At 36.6% G+C, this 21806-nt stretch overlaps 1 long non-coding RNA gene across 1 annotated transcript in view; it reads left to right on the plus strand.

The window, feature by feature from the left end:
- Positions 1 to 2071: 2071 nt before the first annotated feature.
- The window catches only part of LOC134198900 (uncharacterized), a 29454-nt gene continuing 9719 nt past the window's right edge, over positions 2072 to 21806 (plus strand). The window contains exon 1 of the long non-coding RNA XR_009973176.1: positions 2072 to 2169. This is a non-coding gene — a long non-coding RNA (uncharacterized LOC134198900). The remainder of the gene's footprint in view (positions 2170 to 21806) is intronic.

Genomic DNA, 21806 nt, shown 5'->3' on the forward strand with positions numbered 1-21806 from the left:
CGAGTACACAGTCCACCTGATGGTGAGTTGTTGCCGTGGCTCATGAACATCAGCAACGCCAAACCGCGACCTATAAATTTCCATGTTTCCAAGATTTCCGTTTTTCCGGCACTTATACATAGCAAGACCAATTCATTTTACTTTTTTACTTTTTGCGTAGTCGGATGAAAGAGTTCACGGCCCACTTGGTTAGTTAGAGCTCTCAACTTAAATGCCACCACCTACTTTAAATATTTAAAATGACAATAGTTACACAGGTAAACGACTTATTAGTACTAAGGCGTATCATAAGACCATTGAAGTAGGTACCACCATCCCGCTTTTTTCTGCGGCGTAGCAATCGCGATTTACGTCCTGCAAATGAGATTATAAGTGAATTAAAAATAATCCGGGTATAATTTTAGTATATTTATTCTATAATGTTAATTTAGCAGGTTTTTTTTAAGGTCTACGGAAACGTTTTGACTCGGTTCTACGTTTTTACTTAAATTAAATAAAATAAAGACAGGACAAGCTTCCATTTGATTCATATTATTACTTTATTCTTAACTACTTTGTACGTAGATACATATTTTCGCTACGTAGGCAATATAAAAAGTTCCATGTGTAAACTAAAAGTCGAAGTCATATTATATTTATTGAAACAATGAAACACAAATAAAATTATAATTAATTATATTTGAATATAAATGAAGATACATTTTCTACAATTCAAAATATAGGAGTGGGTGGTATCCCTAATATTGTCGAAGTTGCCACAATTCTCGGAGGACACGGAGGAGTTTCATCTTCCGATTTTACATACAAAGCTATTGGTAGGTGAGACACGTAATGGAGTATTGTAGAATATCTCAGGTTAATGGAAAAAGTACACGGAAGACATTTAAAAATACTACATGTGACATATTAAATTTAGTTTTATATTCCAAATATTCAATTTTTTATTCTACTCAACAGCTTATGGGGCGTATTTGATTCCATTGCAAATCCTACGGTTAAGTTTTACTATCCTTTTAGGGCGAAACAAACTTAAATATGTTTTGGTGTGACGGACGTAACTGATATTGATAGCCATTAATTAAAGGATATATATTTTTAATTTAAATTAATTTTAATAATAAGATGAGCTCATGGTTTACGTGAAACTGATTGGCCTCGGGAGCCAAAGACATCAGTACGTAAATTCACAGCCCTAGGTTCTGTTATTTATAGCGACTAACCCATTCTTCAAATGGTGACGCGTGGATGATTCATTAAAATTCTCCTAAAGAATTGGCCTCGGGGTATCCTCCTGTGCGGGCTTGATCTCGAAGTATATCACTCATTAATAAATACTTATCAGACTTACATCGTCCATGTATCCAAGCATGCGCATCGTACGTTCTATTCACAATATCACTACAACTAAAAATTTTAACTGCCGTGTCGAAAAAAGTTTATGCAACACACAAAATTACAATGGACCAGTACAAAAACACGCGTTCCGAAAATCAGCAAGCCACTTTATTTGATATAAAGATTAAATCGTTGCCGGTGCCGTGCTTTGCATTTTTAACAGCGTTCATGTGTGAAGGGTACAATGCAGGTACACGCAAGTAGTACCAATCGAAATTGCAAATTTGTGCAGGGGCCGCCTCGGTTCGTTAGCGACTTGTGTTTACGCGTTACCGAGCAGTAGGGTTGTCAACCGCCGAATTAGCTCAATACTTTTTTTGAGCTTTGCTTCTAAATAGCAGTGTAGGATAGATTGTAATTTCTCGAAGCGCACCTTCCATAGTAACATCGCGTATATATGTATAATGTCTAAGACGATTATCAATATTTCATTAACCAACCCTATGTTGAGCTCTAATCACTTGAATGCCATTATTGTGTGTACTTAAAAAGTTTCAAATGTTCCGCTATCAAATAAATTAAATAATGAATCAAATGATAATGTGAATTATTTAAATTGTTTTAATTAGCCAAAAAAGAGATAATAAGAACTATAATACTAACCAAAAAAAAATCACATATATTCACAAGTCAAACGTCATTCTACTGAATTGTTTATTTAATCAATTTTGATAAATCAAAAACTCATTACGAGTCTTCGAATAACTCCTTTATATGTATTAGGTATATTGACATTCTGTAAATAGTTTCAAATTTACTGTCGAGCGATATCTGGTAAGAACCTTGTGGCAAGTAGCATCTACGAAATGTTATTTTGTCAACAGTGATGGTATTTGTTTCTGAAATGAACGGACTCAGTAAATTGCAGACTAGTAAAAGTCCTTGTACATTAGAGACGTCAAACGATTTCACGTTTGAATAACCGTAGAATTCATTCAAATTAAATGTACAAAGGTAAAATGTTTATTTTGGTGTAATAGTTAATTTATATTAGAGCTTGTTAAAATGTTTAGTGGAATATTCGATGTACAGTCCGTGTATTTTAGATAGCTTTTCATAATATTTGTGTCTGGTTTAGACGTAGCAAAAACTATTCTTTATCAAGTGTACTATATTAAATTTTACTGTGTGCTAAAACTAAAAGTTTTAAAAAATCTTAACATTTTTAAGGATAAATCATATCATAATCATATTTAAACTGAGTGGCTAGTTGAAAACATTTGCCGAATGTGTGTAATATTTTTTCAGTAAGCACGTTGTTGGGCATATACTTACTTTCTGGTCTTAATATCAAGTTTATAATTCCGTTAATATTATAGTTACCGACTAAAAATAAGATTTACCATCCCTATTAGCAAAACACTACGGAATGATACTTCTTTTGCGGAACGTTTTAATAATAGCTAAATTCAACCATTTGCATATTTGTGGGGCAATCCATTATCCGTGTTCGCCACCATTCGTGGTGTGCGACGAAGGCACATTTACATAAGTGTGGAATATTGTGTTGTATGCTTATGTACTAAACGCTGAACTAATATTTCGTGGTAATTGCGCATTAAAACGTTTAATTTTACGTCGGTTTAAGAATTAAATGGAAATGAAAATTTTCCACTAAACCTTTTTTTTTTTTTTGTTGAAGCCGGTTTTTCGTTTCTATTTATGTAAGGAAATGTTTTTAGGTATGCCTGATGTGTAATTTTGTTAATTTTAAAGGAAACGTGCCATTTTCTCTTTTTATCGAATAAAAGCTGATTTGATGGAAGAGTGGTTGCCACTTCAATACTGACCGCGACAAGACGGAACTTACGCTGGTGATCTTCTTTGCATGTGACGAGTTGTGGCAATTAATTTTTACGTAATAAGTAATAAGTAACAGTGAGAGAGAGTACTCTACTGTCACCAAACTCACCTTTCGCAGTCTAATACAGGGCCACCCGGCCGGGGTGAACATTATTCAACTCTTGATACTTTAATTGTTTGATTTGATGGTTTGATTTAATTGTTTGAGATTCTCTCCGTTATCGCTTTAAATACCAGTATGGGAAACCCAAAAAGAAACCCTGTAAGCAGCTCTACAGGCGATTTTCAAGAAAGCGAAAGTCGCGTTCCGACCCACTAGGTTATACCGCGTAATGCATGTGGGGCCATCTAAGAATCGCACCTTGACCCTGTCTTTTCCCATTGTTGTGTTCTGTATCATTCAAGAACGCCACTTATGATACGAGCTTTGTACCACACGTAGCTTATCAAGAGAAAAAATAGTACAGCTTTATGGATAAGTTACAAAACATAAAGAAAACAAGGAGGTGAACACATTTGGCCGGAATAGTTTTGGTAAGTCTAAAACTTTACAAATTTCACGACCCTAAAAACACGTGCCGCCTTATAATCGTCCTTGATTATCGTCAGATTCATTCATATAAGCTTTTGTCATCATATAAAGGCATGATCATACAAAATGCTGTCGCTGCCTGTAATGGAAGAACTTCTCGTGTGAATCAGCCCCCAGTTTGCCTGTGACGAAGAGATATAGGCATTAAGAGGGTCTAAATACTTTCAGGCGACTGTGCAAAAAACTCGATCACAAAAACGTGTAAATATACGTACGGATGTACATATAGACATTTCATAGGCAGATTTTAACTGGTTGCCATTCGTGTGCAAGTTTTTTTGTCATTTAATGACTTTCAGAATAACTATGGTACAAGCCTATGGGTCTCAAACCATGCGTGTAATTCTATTGGCGTGTAGCTAGCTAAGAGGCAGTCAGGTCATGTCAATGTCTTCTCCCAATTTAAAATGTAGGTTCGAAATATTGGTTCGTTTGTGTGTCACGTAGCAAGATCAATAATGAGGATGGCACTAACCTTAGAGCTTGGTACACCCATACTGGTGAATTACAGACGCTCTCGTGCCGAGTCGATACGTCTATGTCAGTATTGAAATCCCGGAGGTAGGTACAAATTTTTGTAATGGAATAGGTACCTAAATGACATTCAGATATTACTTCCGCGACGAAGATAATATAATCGTGTGGTAAAAATCAAACCCGCAAAAATTACAGTTTGAGTTATAACTATTCATTGAGATATATTTCAAGTGATTGGCAGGATGGTCGTAGCTCTTAATGTGAGCTTATAATTCGATCCCTACCACAAGTATAGAGAGGCTCTCGGGCTATCAACATTAACCAAGATCCTCTCGCCTCAAAGTGCTCCAATTCATTGGAATTCAACTGCTTATGAGATTACGAGACTATTCATAAAATTCTTCAGAACATTAAGGAGCATCTAAAAAGCACAGTTCGTCAATATTTTCTCAGTATTAAGGGTTTTTCTACTCGTGAAGAGTGAATAAAATTACATTGTAAAATACGAATAGCGCGCCAGTGACTGACTTTATAATTTTCTTTACGACTGTACAGGGAAAACGTATTTCATGATTTCTGACCCTCGTTTATAGCCGTAATATTTACGTACTAATAACTACTGTTGATTGCCTCAACGTTGAAAATAGGGCTTTATGTTTTACACTCAATTTAAATTTGTTTTGATAATGTTTGAAAATGTAGTTCATATCTTCTTCTTTTTTCTCCACACTATCCCACTAGGTGGGGTCGGCACAGCTAATTTTTCTCTTACATTCTCTTCTGTCAGCCGTTATCTCAACACTCACTCCTCTCTCTCTCTCATATCGTCATTCACACACTCTATCCTCGATCACTTCCCCCACTACCTTGCACTACCATTTCCATACATCTCCTAGTCACATGCATCTTCTCTCTACGCATCACAATATGTCCATACCACGCTAATCTACGCTAACTAACGCTAACCCTAACGCACGCACTAACTAACGCTAAAATGTAGTTCATAATATAATTTATGTAATTGTTTTTGATCTGTCGCTTTGTTCTCTTTTTGCTGTTATGAGGCATATTTTGGTTCAAAAGGAAATCACTGGATACAACCTTACGGCAGCCGGTGCAGTGGCATTGTGGGAGACAACCGCAGCCCCTCTCGTCCAGTACTGGCTTAATATGACATTTTGGCTATTCATTCGGTACACAATAGAAAATGTAAATCATGAAATGCCAATATTTCAACTGTACATCAAGTTTTGTACCCTTTGACCTGAATTTAAAGGAATTAAGTACAATATAAAACCAAAGCTTTCACAGCTGTAGTTACGACTTCTATGGCAGTTCAGTTTTATATCTGGTTCATGGGCAGTCAACTATAAACTTTACTGTTCAAAGTTAGCTTGAATGCTAGTTTTAAAACCATTTTTTACGTCAGCCAATGCTGTGTACAAACGACAGAATGTTTATTGGGTTTTAGCTTTCGTATTTTTATTTTCTCGTTGAGTCAGACGTGTATATTGCGGACTATTGCAAATGGTTTTACAAGCTGAAATGTCATCAGTAGTGGGCCCGCCTTAATACTCTTTGTGTATCATATCACATATCAACTACGCCACGTGTTATTCGTTGGTACATTCTGTTTGCCTGTAACGTGTTTATGTCACTTCTGAAAACAGTTGTACGTAACGTTTATTATTCCAACAAAGGACATTTGAAATGTAATTTTTAAAATAAGGGCGCGTTACAGTAATGCTGTTTTATTACACAATATATTATTCGTTTATCGTTCAAATGTAATATGTAAGTTGAATTGTAGAATCTGTAAGAAAATATACTTTTAATATTATTTTACCACTCTATGAGTATATAGGATAACCCAGAAGTAAGTTTGAATTCTAGTCACTATTGTACTTTCTATTATCTGAAGTCTCTTGAGAAGCAACCGCCTTGAGTTTATCTACATCATACTGCAGTAGGATTGACGGTGAATACATTTGACTCACCAGTGACTTGAATAATAAGCGTGCATGGTACGAACTTTAGAAGGAAGTCGTATAAATGATAAATTTACCATACGACGTTAGTATACTAGTTAGTACAATTACATTAGACTAGTTAATACAATTTTGAGGTTTTTAGTCGAAAGAGGCCTTACAGCTCGGGCAGCTAGTTGCTTGAAACCTTAACTCATGGTAAAAATCCAAGGAGAAACTCCGACGGCCGATGCTAAGGGCGCGCCTCATATTTAATTAATATTCTTCTTCTTCAACTTATGTCCAAAAATGTTGAGTGTAGGTTTCTTCATATGCACTTCTTTCTTCAATAATGTTCATTCAAATATATTATAAAGTTCCTATTTGCTAACATGTACATGAATATTTTATTAACGAGTTCATGGCCCACTTGGTATAAATTGGTAAATGGAGCCCAAAGAAATCGCAACGTATATGATTACTTCACTGCCGAAATATGCACCTACCCGTGCGGACTAACAATACATCTTGCTACAAGTAAATTGTTGCAAGCGATCGCAGTGCTGCACAAAACTTCACGACACACATGGAAAAAAGTAGAGTGCCAATGGTAATGCATAATTATCCACATAATCTCATTACAAACCAGAAAGACTATTATTAGCATTTATATTGTTACGCCGGTAAGAGTAACGCCATCTATCGCCGAATAGTGGAACGAATATCGAAGGATCTAGTAGCGCCCAGAACGCTCGAGAAGTACAACGCCATCTATTGACAGATAGCGGAAACTACTACTAGAGATGTGTAGAATATTCTGGATAATTCTAGGGATGAGGTATCGGCTATGAAAGCGTTGTAGAGATGGCACGCAGTCAGTCAGTAATCGGAACTACTCGAAGCGAAACAGCAAACGGATCACCTGAAGCGAATCGGAACAAGCGAATTGAGAGTTTTAAAGTGTTTGTTGAGTGTTTTAAGGTGTTTAAGTGTTTTAAGTGTTGAATACAGTCTTTAGTTGTACTTTGGTGAAATTTTATTTATCCCGAACCCAAGCGCGTAACAATATTTTATTGAATAGATATTAATGTGATAAAACTGGACAATGAAGCGGGTACATAATGTTCAAATTATGCTAAGTGCATTACGATTCAGCAGCTTGTTGATCATTACTCAGGAGACAAGAACATAAATTACGGTATTGTCCAATATTTAGGTATATGGTAGTGATGCAAGTCACATCAACGAGGCATGATATTTGACTTAGTGTGCGTGCAGGTACCTTTATAAGATTTTCGAGTACGAGTGTAATTTAATAAATGTTGGGAAGCGTACTATTAAAATTTAGTTAGACACTTCAAGACTAATAATTAAAAAGATATTCCTTCCTTCGAAGCTTCTTATTATAAAAATATTAATTTTAAGTTCTATTCGAGGTACAAAGAAAATAATTATTCGGGTATACATTTTTTATAATGATTTTTTATTAATAAAAATTAAAATAATTAGTAATTAATTGATGTCAGAAAAATAAATATTGTTATTTTAAACAAAATTTAATTAAACTCAATAATCTCATAAATAGAAAAACAAAAAAAATATGTTTTTTTTTCTTCGAAATTTTCTATTATAATTATTAAAATAATAATAACCATCATCATGTAGACTGCACATTAACACTGTATAGCTATCACACTAACACTATACATAAATAATAAAAATCTTACGTTACGGACGTTTTTTCCCGGTTAGGGTACCCCTCCGCATCGTTCCATAAGGAACTTCATTCCAAAAAGAAGTTAATGAAATATGAATATAAAATACATTACCTTTTCAGCTTGTTCTTTTAAATTAAATATACATATTAACTTTCATTCATATGTAAATATATTTTTGCTCAATGCTTTGTTTGAGATAGTTTGACTAGTACTTGACTATGGGGCGGTTGCAAGATTGCACTCTGAAGGCGCCAAGGGGCTCCGATCTCATAACAAACACAAATAAGCTGACGTGATCCTCTTACTTCTGTAGATTAGGTGCGGAGAAAATATTTGTACGCTTCGCGAACCACGAGAACGAATTCACGACCACAGCTCACAATATTATCTTATCGGTATGAGAAATTGTTTACATGTAGATGCGGACTTGGTTATTCGTAATATATTTCAGTGATTCCGTGTAAAGTTGCACAGGCAGCAAACCGGAACGGTCTCTTAAGGCTCCCTGTATTGAGTTGTGTCGCTTTATTTGCAAGTTAGAATAGTTATTTTAGTGCTGAATTGTGTTACAGATGGTATCGGGGATGGAGTAGGTGTGAATTTATTTTGTTCCACCGCGTTATGCAAATGTTGTCTGGAGCTTGGCATATTTGAAACTCGGTTTTGATTTGTCTTTCTAGACGAATAGAGTATGTTTGTATCTATTTCATTGATATGAAACATAATAAATTCCTTGATACCAGTTGATTTTTTATGATCAATTTAAATTATCATTAGTATAAAGCTCACGAAATTGTAACGGATGTGTGACTCTGATTCCAAATCAATGGTATTTAGATTTTCTATATATTACCTCATTTTTAGGTCGAGAAGAAATAATGGAACTTCCACCTTTTGGGAATGCACCAATTGAATTCGAACGACCCTCAGATACCTGTATCGCTCGTTACCAAATTTCAAATTCCCATCAATTCAATAATAGGCTCTTAATATTAAAATTAAAAGAGCACATTATATTGTTTGGTTAATTTGTGCTACAATTGCGCATCTCATTTTAAAAAAAAAAACTTGATTTTCTCAAAAAACCTCGCTCAGTAATCAAACGAATTCAACTCACAAGGCCAAATGACAATTCTCATCGTAATTATTTATTAATGTTCGTAAATACAAAAGCATTACAGTTGAGTTTATCTTCGAACTAGAATACTGTAAACCTGCTTTATAACCTGAATAAACCAGAATCGTACGCGGACGGAATACTGTGAAGGCCGCTTAAGACAATGGATTTGTTGGAGTTACGACTTCTAGCATTTACTTTTGTAGTGATAGAGGCCTGCTCCGCATAACCTCGTTAGAACTCGTCAAATACTGTTAGCTATAAACGTGAAGGGTTTTGTAAAATTTAATTTTGTTCCTGTTTGGTACATAAATGCATTGGACATAAGTTGGAGAGGCCTATGTTCGGCAGTGGACAGTAGACAGGCTGATATGATGATGATGATTGCATACATACATATGATATATCTATCAATGGATCTTACACGACGATCTTATATCTAGCATCTAATTACATAGTACTTTTTTCGATACAAATACTTTAAATACTGGTGGTAGGTAGGACCAGGAGTCTGCACGGGTAGGTACCACGACCCTGCCTATTTCTGTCGTGAACCAGTAATGCGTTTCAATTTGTAAGGTGGGGCAGCCGTTGTAACTATACTTGAGACTTTAGAACTTATATCTCAAGGGAGCGTATTTACGTTGTAAATGCCTATGGGCTCCAGTAACCAATTAATACCAGGTGGGCTGTGAGCTCGTCCTCCCATCTAAGCAATAAATAAAAAAGGGTGCGTGTACTGAAGCTGAGGGTACAAAGAGCCACGAAGGGCTTTCAAGGACACGACCTTCAACAATGAAGTATTCGACTAAGAAGAAGAAGAAGAAGTACTTATGTACGCGCGTAAGAAGTTATACTTTATTTTTATTTTTTATTTTTTTTTAAATCTATATCTATACTAATAATAATTATATATAATATTATATTATATAATTATAAAGAGGAAAGATTTGTTTGTTTGTTTGTTTCGAATAGGCTCCGAAACTACTGGACCGATTTGAAAAATTCTTTTTCCATTAGAAGCCGACATTGTCCCTGATGAACATAGGCTACTTTTTTTCAATTTTTTTTTTATTTTATTTTTTTTGGTTTCATGTGTGTTTTAATGTTTCCGAAGCGAAGCGAGGGCGGGTCGCTAGTGTTAAATAATAAGAATAAATACTTAACGTTAATAATTTAATAATATTTAGTATGAATTATATTAAATAATAATTTTGTCATTTATATTACTAAAAAATGAATGCTAATAACACTTTTTTTACGAGTGTACATGCGCGAAAGTTCACCTGCGGCTATATTCAGACTCGCCAAGTTAAGTCGGTCGTATTGTAATGAGCGATTTAGTGGGCAACTTCATTTCCGTTAATTTTGTGTCACGGTGCGCGCGCATCTTAAAACTTCACTCTCATCAATTTTTCATAACGCGCCTAAAGAAGTATAACTTCAAAAATATTTTCCGCCGGTAATACGTAAGTGGTATTCTCTGGTATTTGCTTACCTAGTTTTTGACTTCCTGATACTTTAATTAATGTCATAAAAACATTCGCAATTCAGACCTTAAAAGTATGACTTGGAATGTCTGATGGCCATTTATGATCAGTTAGTTCATAAGTACGTCTGCTTTTATTAGTTTATAAATAAAATAACGTAAAACGTTCTTGATAGACCTATCAAGAGACGCGGCTTAGTAACACCGGGCTTCGTTGCCTCGGGCCACAGGCAAAATCAATTTCGAGTCAGTTCATCTTATCGATACTTTCATTCCACCACTGACATCGTTACCGAGATATAGATAAAGCCTACAGCGGGTATAGTTTGTTTATATTATTGAACCAGTTCCAACAGGGTAGTGCGAAGGGATCAGAGTAAATTATTTACTTTATGCAAATAGCGGTCTCGGATCGTTGCTTTGGAATTATTTTGTGGAGGAAAAATAATGATATTTATTTGGGTTTTTGTTTTTGTTTCAACGTTATAATGAGAAGTGGTCTTTTTTTTCCCTATTTGCAGGGTCACTCAGTTTTTGCATTCACATTTGTATAATGAAGACTTTTTTGCATTAAAGTTATCGTAGAAGAAACGACTGTTTACCTTTAAAAATGCATTTTTGTACCCTCAGCTTCAGTACACGATTGTTTGTTTACCTTTAAAAATTCATTTTTGTACCCTCAGCTTCAGTACACGACTGTTTGTTTACCTCTTTAAAAATGCATTTTTGTACCCTCAGCTTCAGTACACGACTGTTTGTTTACCTTTAAAAATGCATTTTTGTACCCTCAGCTTCAGTACACGACTGTTTGTTTACCTTTAAAAATGCATTTTTGTACCCTCAGCTTCAGTACATGGCGTAATGTGTAATATGCCATATAGATTAGGCCTCTTGTCGAGCTATCAGACAATTATTTCATCACTCGTCAGATTTTTCCTACAGGATATAGGGTCCTCCAATGGGCCTTGCGTTGTCCGTCTATGGCTCATTTTTACGGTTACATTAGGTGATCGTTCCACTTTGCATGACTATGCCGAGGCTTAAGAATTTTCCTAAATATGTACTAAACACGTACTCAGTCCTAATGGATTCACCTGATCCCCTTTCGTAGCTGTTGGACATTCATTATTTGCTATAATGCTAACAGCAGCCAAAGTCTAAATCACCATACTCGTCGAACTCGTCGAAGAATTCGATTGATACTTAGCTCATAGCATAAGCCCACTGAGTATCTCGCCAAATCTCCTCAACTCCGATTCTAAACGCATTTGGCAAGCAGTGCCTTCGAGATAATTATCCCCCACGGAGGTACTCCGACACAGATAATTCCTGGGATTCAGTCACCCATCCATGCCAATAAATGAATAAATTATAGTTTAAAAGAAGGTGAATTGTTCTTGTTAAAACAAATCTCATATCTCATGAACCCAAACTGAATGAGCTTTTCAATGTTAGAGTCCTATTACCCACCATCCAGCTTCATTATCAGACATTTATTATATTTTCATTAGAAAATAATTAAATTGCGAAGTTTCTGATAAAACAAATTACATGTCGGCGATAATTGAATTCAAAGATTCTATTACACTTATTGGTTACACATTACGGTTTTTAATTAAAATGTCATTAAAATATGTAGGTATAGCTTTATCATAAGCACGATAATATTCGGTTACTTTTAAAGCGTCAGGTAATACGTGTAAATCAAGGTAATGTGACGTTTGCCATCAGCCCGCCGCATTACAGAATTCGCAAAGCGTATGGCGGGCAGATTATCATTTGAATGTGCCCACAGACGATTGTTGGATTTTCGTGACAGTTGTACAATGGGGAAAGAGACCCGAAGCGAAATATTTTTACGTAATAAAACCGATGTTTTTCGTGTTCGTTCGGTGAAATTACAATTTCACCACGAGTTACATTTTGCGTTACCTCTTCTTTGTGTTAAGGTTTCACTGTTTCCTTGATTTATTGAAGATTTGGGTTTGAATGGCTTTGTTTTTTTTTTTTAATAACAATTTTGAATCGTCGTTGTCTAAACGATAAGACGTCCGTATAAGACGTACTTATCTAGCGATGCACCGGTGATCGAATCCTGCTGGCAAGTACCAATTTTTCTAATGAAATACGTACTTAACAAATATAAATGTGTACGATTGACTTTCACGGTGAAGGAAAAACATCGTGTAGTAAAAGTCAAATCCGCAAAATTGTAATTTGCGTAGTTACTGGTGGTAGGATTACTTGTTAGTCCACACGAGTACCACCACCCTGCCTATTTCTGCCGTGAAGCAGTAATGAATTTCGGTTTGAAGTGTGGGGCAGCCGTTGTAACTATACTGAGACCTTAGAACTCATATTTCAAGGTGGACCTTGAGCTCCGACCACCCACCTAAGCAATAAATAAATAAAAGTTTTAAACATTAAATTCTCATTACGTATCCCGACGCATATTGGAAGTTTATTATGAAAATATTACCTATACATACGTAAACTCGTATATAGTATTGCGACGAAAAATAAATGATACCTACTTGAATCCTAAAAAAACATAATTCCTTATCTTTTTTTATTTACCTTCGTAAGTCGAGACCAGTCTTTTCTGTGTATTTTGCAAGTCACTACCAATCATAGTAATGGCGTCGCGTCATTCTCACTCTCCATAAAATGATCTGAAAAATGATAAAGCACGTAAAAATTAACAAGAAAATAAGATCTAAAAGCCATAGAGTGACTTGGTGCTTTAGATCGAATTTATGATGATCATTAAACTATCTAAATAAATTACCAAGTTCAATATTTAGAAGCAGTGATCGGTAACTAATATTAGCAGTTAAAAAAGCTATTATTTTTTAGAAACATTTTTACTTCTAATCAATTTTATAACTGTAAAAATCGATTTACTTTTAATAAAGATAAAGTCTTATATAGCCTCCACGTTATAGGAGGGGTATTGACTCCAAAACCTCTTTACGACACGCGAAGTGTTAGGAGGCGTGCAACCGCGGCGAAAAAATAATTTTCCGTGGCTCCTAGCGATACGCAAGAGATTCCCCATTAGAGCGACTATGGGTACGCCATTAAATAAACATCTCTGGTTCCCCGCTAGTTATTAGCGCAGCCTCCCCAACCACTCGAACCTCAGTGATACGGCACGCAGACGGAAGCGGGGGCAAAATCAATTTCATTTTTCGACACGTGCATTACTGCTGTGTTTGAACCAGACTCCTTAACGTATCTTTAATTATGTTCTTAATTTAAAACGCGATTTAAATTGTCTACGCGATATAAGCTCTATATATTAATAAGTGAAGGAAAAACTTTGTATCCCTTTTTACGAAAATTGCGCGGACGGAGGAGTATGAAATTTCCCACACTTATAGAGAATATAGAGAAGGAATGTAGAATGTTAATATTTTTTAACATTTTGCACTCCTAAATCCTCGCTGCTCCTCGCTGCATAAATCATTAAATAATAAATAATACATAATACATTAAATCAATAAAAAAACATTACACACACTACCATGTACGTATTTGACGCACACACGCATTCATATTATTTATTTATTGTCAAACTTTTGTTCTTGACGTCTGTGATCAAATTGAGAATAGTGGAATAGATTAAATTTTGTTTGTCTTTATTAATATTTTTCTATAGTGTAGTCTTGGTGAAATTTGTGATTATAGAAGTATAATAATCTTTGAAAATAGAATTATAATAGTGTACAGACTTACAATTTCAATTAATTATAGTCGAATTTCGATTACTGCGGGACCACTAGTAAGCTTAAATCGATTTGGTGAAAATGAAAACTTTAAATATGACGTGTGAATTTGTCTTAAAATCGTTGAGATTAGCTTAGAAACAAGAGTGATGCAATATTCGTTGCACTCGAGTGAAATATCTCTCGAGTACTATACAATTCTTTCACCGGTTTAATGTTTTGTAATCCATTCTGATAACCTCGTTTTGTTCAAAGTGCACTCGTTTCGTGTCATTACAGCAAAGCGAACTGATACACACGAACACCAAAGTACTAAGGCTGTTGTCAAAAAGGCGATCTTCTTTATTACGATGGCTGAAAGCAGAAAATCGAATGAAGTCTTATAACTAGTTGAAAGTGGTGCGGTTTTCTTATACGATGTTTTACTGCGATTGATTCCGTCCGCAAGACGGACGACGGACCCGAGCAGCGCTATCCCGTACTTATCTAATTTTATTGTCACTCGAAGACGTCCCAACCCTCTGCTAGAGACCGTTCCGCGGATACTAGAAAATTCTCCTATCGATATTTTTATCTTAAAGAAGGATCTTTATTTGTTAGCAGTTAAACTCAATTCTTCGTCTTGTTTCTTAGATAAAAGTAGTGCACATTCTTGGTATATATTGGTAGAAAATAATTTGCGTCATTGCTTAGTCACGACATGCAGGTATTGGGAGCTAAGTCTGAAATGTCAAGGTGAAGATGCTTGAGTTATAGATAAAGGAGTAAACGGTATATAATATCTAAGGATCGCGTGCTATGCCTGGAAACTTGTTCGACGGTCGTCTAGAATAACCATGTAAGAGCTCTAATCTTGCGCATAAATAATATTCTTGCAAAACATTATCTGATTCAGTTCTCTTTGGTCTCATCATTCATGCTGCATACCATTACAAGATTAGATATAATACCACAAGGAAAAGATATCGTACACTTTGTGTTACAATGAGTCGTCATAGAAAGCTTCAAACATAGTTGAATCATAGAACATTTCGTTGGAAATTTTTTTTTTTTTTTTTTTTTTTTTTTTATTGCCCTTGTAGGCAGACGAGCATACGGCCCACCTGATGGTGAGTGGTTACCGTCGCCCATGGACTTCAGCAATGCCAGGGGCAGAGCCAAGCCGCTGCCTACCGCTTAATACTCTCCACAAGCCTCGTTTGAAGAAGGACATGTCATAGCGCTCGGGAAACACCGTGGAGGGGAGCTCATTCCATAGCCGGATGGTACGTGGCAAAAAAGATCTCTGGAAACGCACTGTGGATGACCGCAGTGGCTCCAGGTAGTATGGATGAACTCTACTCCGGTGGCGGGCGGTGCGATGGTAAAAACGAGATGCCGGTATCATCTCGAACAATTCCTCAGAGCACTCCCCATGGAACATGCGGTACAGAATACAGAGGGAACCGAAGTCCCTCCGCAGACCCAGAGGCTCCAAACGATCCGTGAGAATGGGATTATCGACAATCCGAACGGCCCTCTTCTGTATGGAGTCAAATGGAAGAAGCTGGTATTTGGGAGCCCCGGCCCAGAGATGGGAGCAGTACTCCACGCGAGGCCGGACTTGAGCTTTATAAAGCAAAAGTCTTTGTCCAGGCGTGAAGTACCGCTTTGCTCTGTTGAGGACTCCCAGCATTTTGGACGCCAACTTGGCTTTGCCTTCCAAATGACTCCGAAACTGGACATCGCTCGAAATGTCGACCCCAAGTATCCCGATACTCTCGGAAGGTTGCAGGGATACTCCTTGGAATTGCGGCGCCATGACAAAGGGGTCCTTCTTCGCAGTGAACGCGCAAACTTGTGTCTTTATCGGGTTGAATTGAACTAAGTTCAATTCACCCCATTCGGAGACTCGCCCCAGAGAGTTCTCCACTTCAGACACAAGTTTTGATCGTCTCTCTTGCACCGCGCTCCGAGAGACACTCTGATGGCCGATATATCGCGCATCCCCCGTGCTGTCATCCGCATAGCAATGCATGCCATCAATAGACAGCATGTCATTGATATACAGGATGAAAAGCGTGGGGGAGAGCACCGAACCTTGTGGAACGCCAGCGTTAATGGTCATGGTATCAGAGCAGTCACCGTCTACAACGACCGTGATGCTCCGCCCATCCAAAAAGCTAGCGATCCACTTGCAGAGTCCCTCGGGGATTCCGTAAGATGGTAGCTTCGATAGAAGTGCCCTATGCCAGACCCTGTCGAAGGCCTTCGCGATATCAAGGCTCACAGCAAGAGCCTCGCCCTTGCTCTCCAAGGCTTCAGCCCACCTGTGAGTAAGGTATACAAGAAGATCGCCAGCTGAGCGACCGTGACGGAAACCGTACTGTCGGTCACTGATCAGCTGGCGATCCTCAAGATACTTCAGGAGTTGTGTATTTATTATTCGCTCCATCACCTTGGAAAGCAAGGAAGTTATCGCGATAGGCCTATAGCTCGACGGGTCCGACCGGTCACCCTTCTTGGGGATAGGGTGGACGTGGGCGGTCTTCCATGAAGACGGAACCCTGTTAGCGCAATTCAAAATCTCAAATCTCAAAATAATAATAATTTCAAAATAATTTACTGGTGGTAGGACCTCTTGTGAGTCCGCACGGGTAGGTACCACCGCCCCGCCTATTTCTGCCGTGAAGCAGTAATGCGTTTCGGTTTGAAGGATGGGGCAGCCGTTGTGACTATACTGAGATCTTAGAACTATATCTCAAGGTGTGTGGCGCATTTACGTTGTAGATGTCTATGGGCTCCAGTAACCACTTAACACCAGGTGGGCTGTGAGCTCGTCCACACATCAAAGCAATAAAAAAATTTAAAAAAAAATTACTCATCAATCAGCTATGCTCAACTATTATTATATTCATTACATACAATCTGAATGTCAATTCATGTGCGCAATAGTCAAAGCTCAACGGATAACATCGTAGTCGTCAGTGAGCACTGAAAGTGATTAAGCTGCAAAAGTAGTCTTAATTTTAACCCAAGAAATTTGTTATTTTTAATTATAAATTGCATTATTATATTGCATTATTTTAAAAACATTTGGTTATTTTTTAATAGACATAGCATAATCGTAGCCAGTTTAATATACATAGCATTATTAATATTCAACGCTTTGAGGTTTGTGTAGGCGAACGCACCGGTGCAAAAGTCAGCTGAGATAATTCATTCGTGTTTCATGCGTAGACAACTTGTCTTGCCATCATTGTGGAAATCTCGCTTCTACACAGCTTCATAGATAAATTAACTTGTTGTCTAAAAGAACATCGTATGCTGCATTTTAATCAAATCAACTGAAATCTACACTCAAAATAAAAATCATTTTTGAATTACAATAAAACATCGTTCTGAAGTAACCCGCACAAGACACACATGCTGCTTAGCACGCAAGGGAGTTAAAGCGCCTTGCCCTCGTCGTACTCATATCGAACCTGCCTTTGATCTTTGTGGCTACAATGCTCGTCAGTAACTCCTGAAACCTGATGCCGGGCTCCTACTAGTTCGACAGTCATCTCGCAAAGAAAGCACGAGTGATTTCGTCCCGCACCAACTCACTATGTTGCGTGAATTGTGAAACAAAAATCACATGAACTACTCACACAAACAAAAAAATTTTTTTTTTATTGCTTATATAGGTGAACGAGCTCACAGCCCACCTGGTGTTAAGTGGTTACTGGAGCCCATAGACATCCACAACGTAAATGCGCCACCCACCTTGAGATACAAGTTCTAAGGTCTCAAGTATAGTTACAACGGCTGCCCCACCCTTCAAACCGAAACGCATTACTGCTTCACGGCAGAAATAGGCAGGGTGGTGGTACCTACCCGTGCGGACTCACAAGAGGTCCTACCACCAGTAATCTCCATTGCTTCGTTTAAGAATCTCTTCTCGTGTAAATCTGTCTTAGGCACTTGTGGTTATACATGCACCGTTATTGTCTAGGTCTTAGGAGCTGCTGTGGCTAAAATGCAACTAAACAGAGATATGTGTGTCACAAATGCTTTTGGGTGTAACATAACAAAATTAAATCCACGAAGCTAAATGAAACGCCTTAAGCTCTGGGAGTGTGTTACAGATTCTTGTTTTTGCGGTATTTAACAGAACCGGATTTCGTACATTACGTTCTGGGAATATTGGACCCATACAGGAGCAATTAACGCCGAAATTTATTCCTGGAATATTTAATGTATGCTATGAATGCAAAATGTGATTCTGGATAAGTATTATATTTCATTAAATTGAGTTCGTCCCTTTTTTTTTATTATCCGACATCAACAAAGTCTGGATGTGGAAACTAGCATAAGGTGTATTAAAATGTGCATTTGAGTGTATTGTCGGTAGCCTAAAATTAGATATTTCTTTATTTTAGAGGGCTCGACGCTTGTGCATATACATTTACTTAAGTAAAGTCAATGATAAAATCTGATGCAATAAATGAAATTTAATTTCGTTTCAAGTATTAACATGGTCCCTATGGGCTTTTCAAAATGACAATAATTCACCTCCACTCCAACCCTGCGTAACTCTGACTGTTTTGCGGGAGCTGTGTTCTCATCTCTTCGGCGCATTAGCTATGATAATTGGAACATTTGCTTTGCGAATGGGATGACATCGGGACACTTCGTGTAATAATAACGTGGCAGAGCATTCGCGGTTTATGGCTCTACGTGTTTGCGCTTCCGAATCTAATTTGAACGAGCCGAAACGTGCCACGTTAGGATTTTGCGGTACGATTGTTAGAAAATTTGCTGCCGAAGTGCCTTAGAAGTCGATTGTAATGTTTATGTTTAAATTCTAATTTAATGTTGTTAGAGACTATTTGTGCTCACCATACGAGCTGTTTTCATTTTAGCCATTACAATTTAGAAGATTCAACTTCAAATTTTGTAGTTGGGCTCTTAATTGAATAGGTACCTAGTTAGTTAGTGCATTTTACACGGGCTAATTATGCTGTATTTGGTGGGACCAATCAATCATCATATATGAGTCGTATGAATCTATGGATAGTTACGCGTTGGGGTTCGGGATAAATAAATGTTCCACCAAAGTAAAACTAGAAACTGTATTCAACACTTAGAACACTTAAAACGCTTCACAAACACCTTAAAATTCTCAATTCACTTCAGATCCGGTGGTTGTTTCGCTTCGTAGCAGTTCCGATTACTAACTGACTGCGTGCCATCTCTGAAACATTTTTATAGCCGATACCACATCCCTAGAATTATCGAGAATATTCCACATAAGTCGAGTATTGTGTGCTTCCGCTATCTGACATAGATGGCGTTGTACTTCTCGAGCGTTCTAGATGCTACTAGATCCTTCGATATTTGTTCGGCTATTCAGATAGATGGTGTTACTATTACCATTGTAACATTAATATAATTAAAAGTAAAACTTCCAAAACCGAATAAAAAATGAAAAGAGTAGGTATTGATTTCATTACGAATAGGAGAATTCAGTCTATCTAGCCATTTTCTACGGTACATACAAACACAGATCGAAATTTTGATCATTACTCTGCTACGTTTTCAAACGAAAAATTCAAATCCACTTTGACAGGAACTGCATGACAAACGAGGTAGGAAAACGAAACGTGGCGAACTATAAATTCATAAAGCAATAGACAGTCAGACAAGTGTTGCTCACAATTTTGGGTTCTGTACACTATTTGAAATGATGAGATCGAATGACAGCGATTCGAAATTTGTTGAGTTGTATTAAAAAAAATTGTTAATATAATATTATCATGTTCTCATTGCAATGAAGTTTAGTTGTCAAATGTATAGTGGTAGCCGGTGGTTGATCAATCTGATATATTTGAAGTACATTTCGATTCATTAAATTGCTTTCCTATTTTTGTTTATCTTAAGGAATATCTGCAAGAAATTACACCTAACGATAAAAACTAATCGTATTTTTATATCTTTTTAAGTATATATTATTATATACTCTTTCGGATTTATTTAAAAGTGAAAAAGTGTAATTAGTGGATGATTCGTTTTTGTAACATCAGTAAAGAATTTAGAAGAGCTTAAATTCTTTCGTTTTTACATGAATAAACAACAAATATACTTTATTTATTATGTATTATAAATGTTGTATTATAAATTTAATTTATGTTCGATCCTTTTTGACAATAAAATAAATATAAACCAGATATTAGAACTTAATAAAATTTATCTCACTGATGAATCGTATAATATAGTACGAATTTCGATTCTTCTTCTTTTTCTCCACCTTATCCCACAAGGTGGGGTCGGCACAGCTAATTTTTCTCTTCCATTCTCTTCTATCAGCCGTCAACTCAACACTCACCCCTCTCTCTCTCTCATATCGTCATTCACACACTCCATCCATGTCTTCTTTGGTCGACCTCTTCCCCCTCTACCTTGCACTACCATTTCCATACATCTCCTAGTTACATGCATCTTCTCTCTACGCATCACATGTCCATACCACGCTACCACCACCATAGTACGAATTTCGATTACTATACGGAATCCTAAAAATTCCAGAGAGTCGCAATTCTCGGTCTAGTGGCTGCCACTTCGGTTGACTGATGACCGCTGCTCGGCTGAGCTAACCTCGGATTGTTCCACAAAGCGCTGAATCTAATTATTCTATGTTTTAATGACGGGTTTTTTCCACAACAGTCTTATTGATTTATACAATATAACTGAGCATTACGCATTACGAAAGCAGTGAAAGAAATGTTCTCCTATGTTTAAAAGGTTTATTGGAAAGTCTGTAAATGCACTTTTATGTGACACTAGATGATGACCGAGTTTAGCTCGTTTTTTTTTTGATAACGCCATCTTTTTGTGTCTTTAAAGCGGTTGGTTGCCTTCAATTAAGAAAAATAGTATTATTATTTGCCAATAGATGTCGGGAAGAGTTGATTATTGAAAACACAAAATTTTCTGAAACTAAATCGTAGCTAGATCGATTTATCGCCCCCGAAATCCCCTGTATACTAAATTTTATGGAAATCGTTGGAGCCGTGTCCGAGATTCAGATTATATATATACAAGAATTGCTCGTTTAAAGGTATAATATAATAATAATAATAAGATAAAGTTGTATTTTTAAATAATTATATTCGCGGATTTCAATATTAATCCAATTATAATAAATATTCTCATAGTAAATCTATTGTGTTTATTATATGTATATTATGCTATTTGAATTCCTATCTTTGAAATAACAGTCTTAACAAGGCATATTTAGGTTTTAGTCTAGATTCAGTGTTTGGAATTACGGTGGTTAGGTACGTTAAAATGACTAGATTAAATTATATTAATGTTAGTTATTTTGTTGAGTTTATCATTGACTACACATCGGAAATACTTGAGACCGTAGATTGACAATTTTGCGAAAGAATATTCTTCTTTTTTTTTATTGAACCATTTTATACCAGCTGTAGTTTTGAAACGCGAAGGGTAATTTGCTTATTTTAAATTTAATCTTATTTAATATATAATCTTAT

The sequence above is a fragment of the Bombyx mori genome, chromosome 5 (genome assembly GCF_030269925.1).
Source record: "Bombyx mori chromosome 5, ASM3026992v2".
Classification (NCBI taxonomy): domain Eukaryota; kingdom Metazoa; phylum Arthropoda; class Insecta; order Lepidoptera; family Bombycidae; genus Bombyx; species Bombyx mori.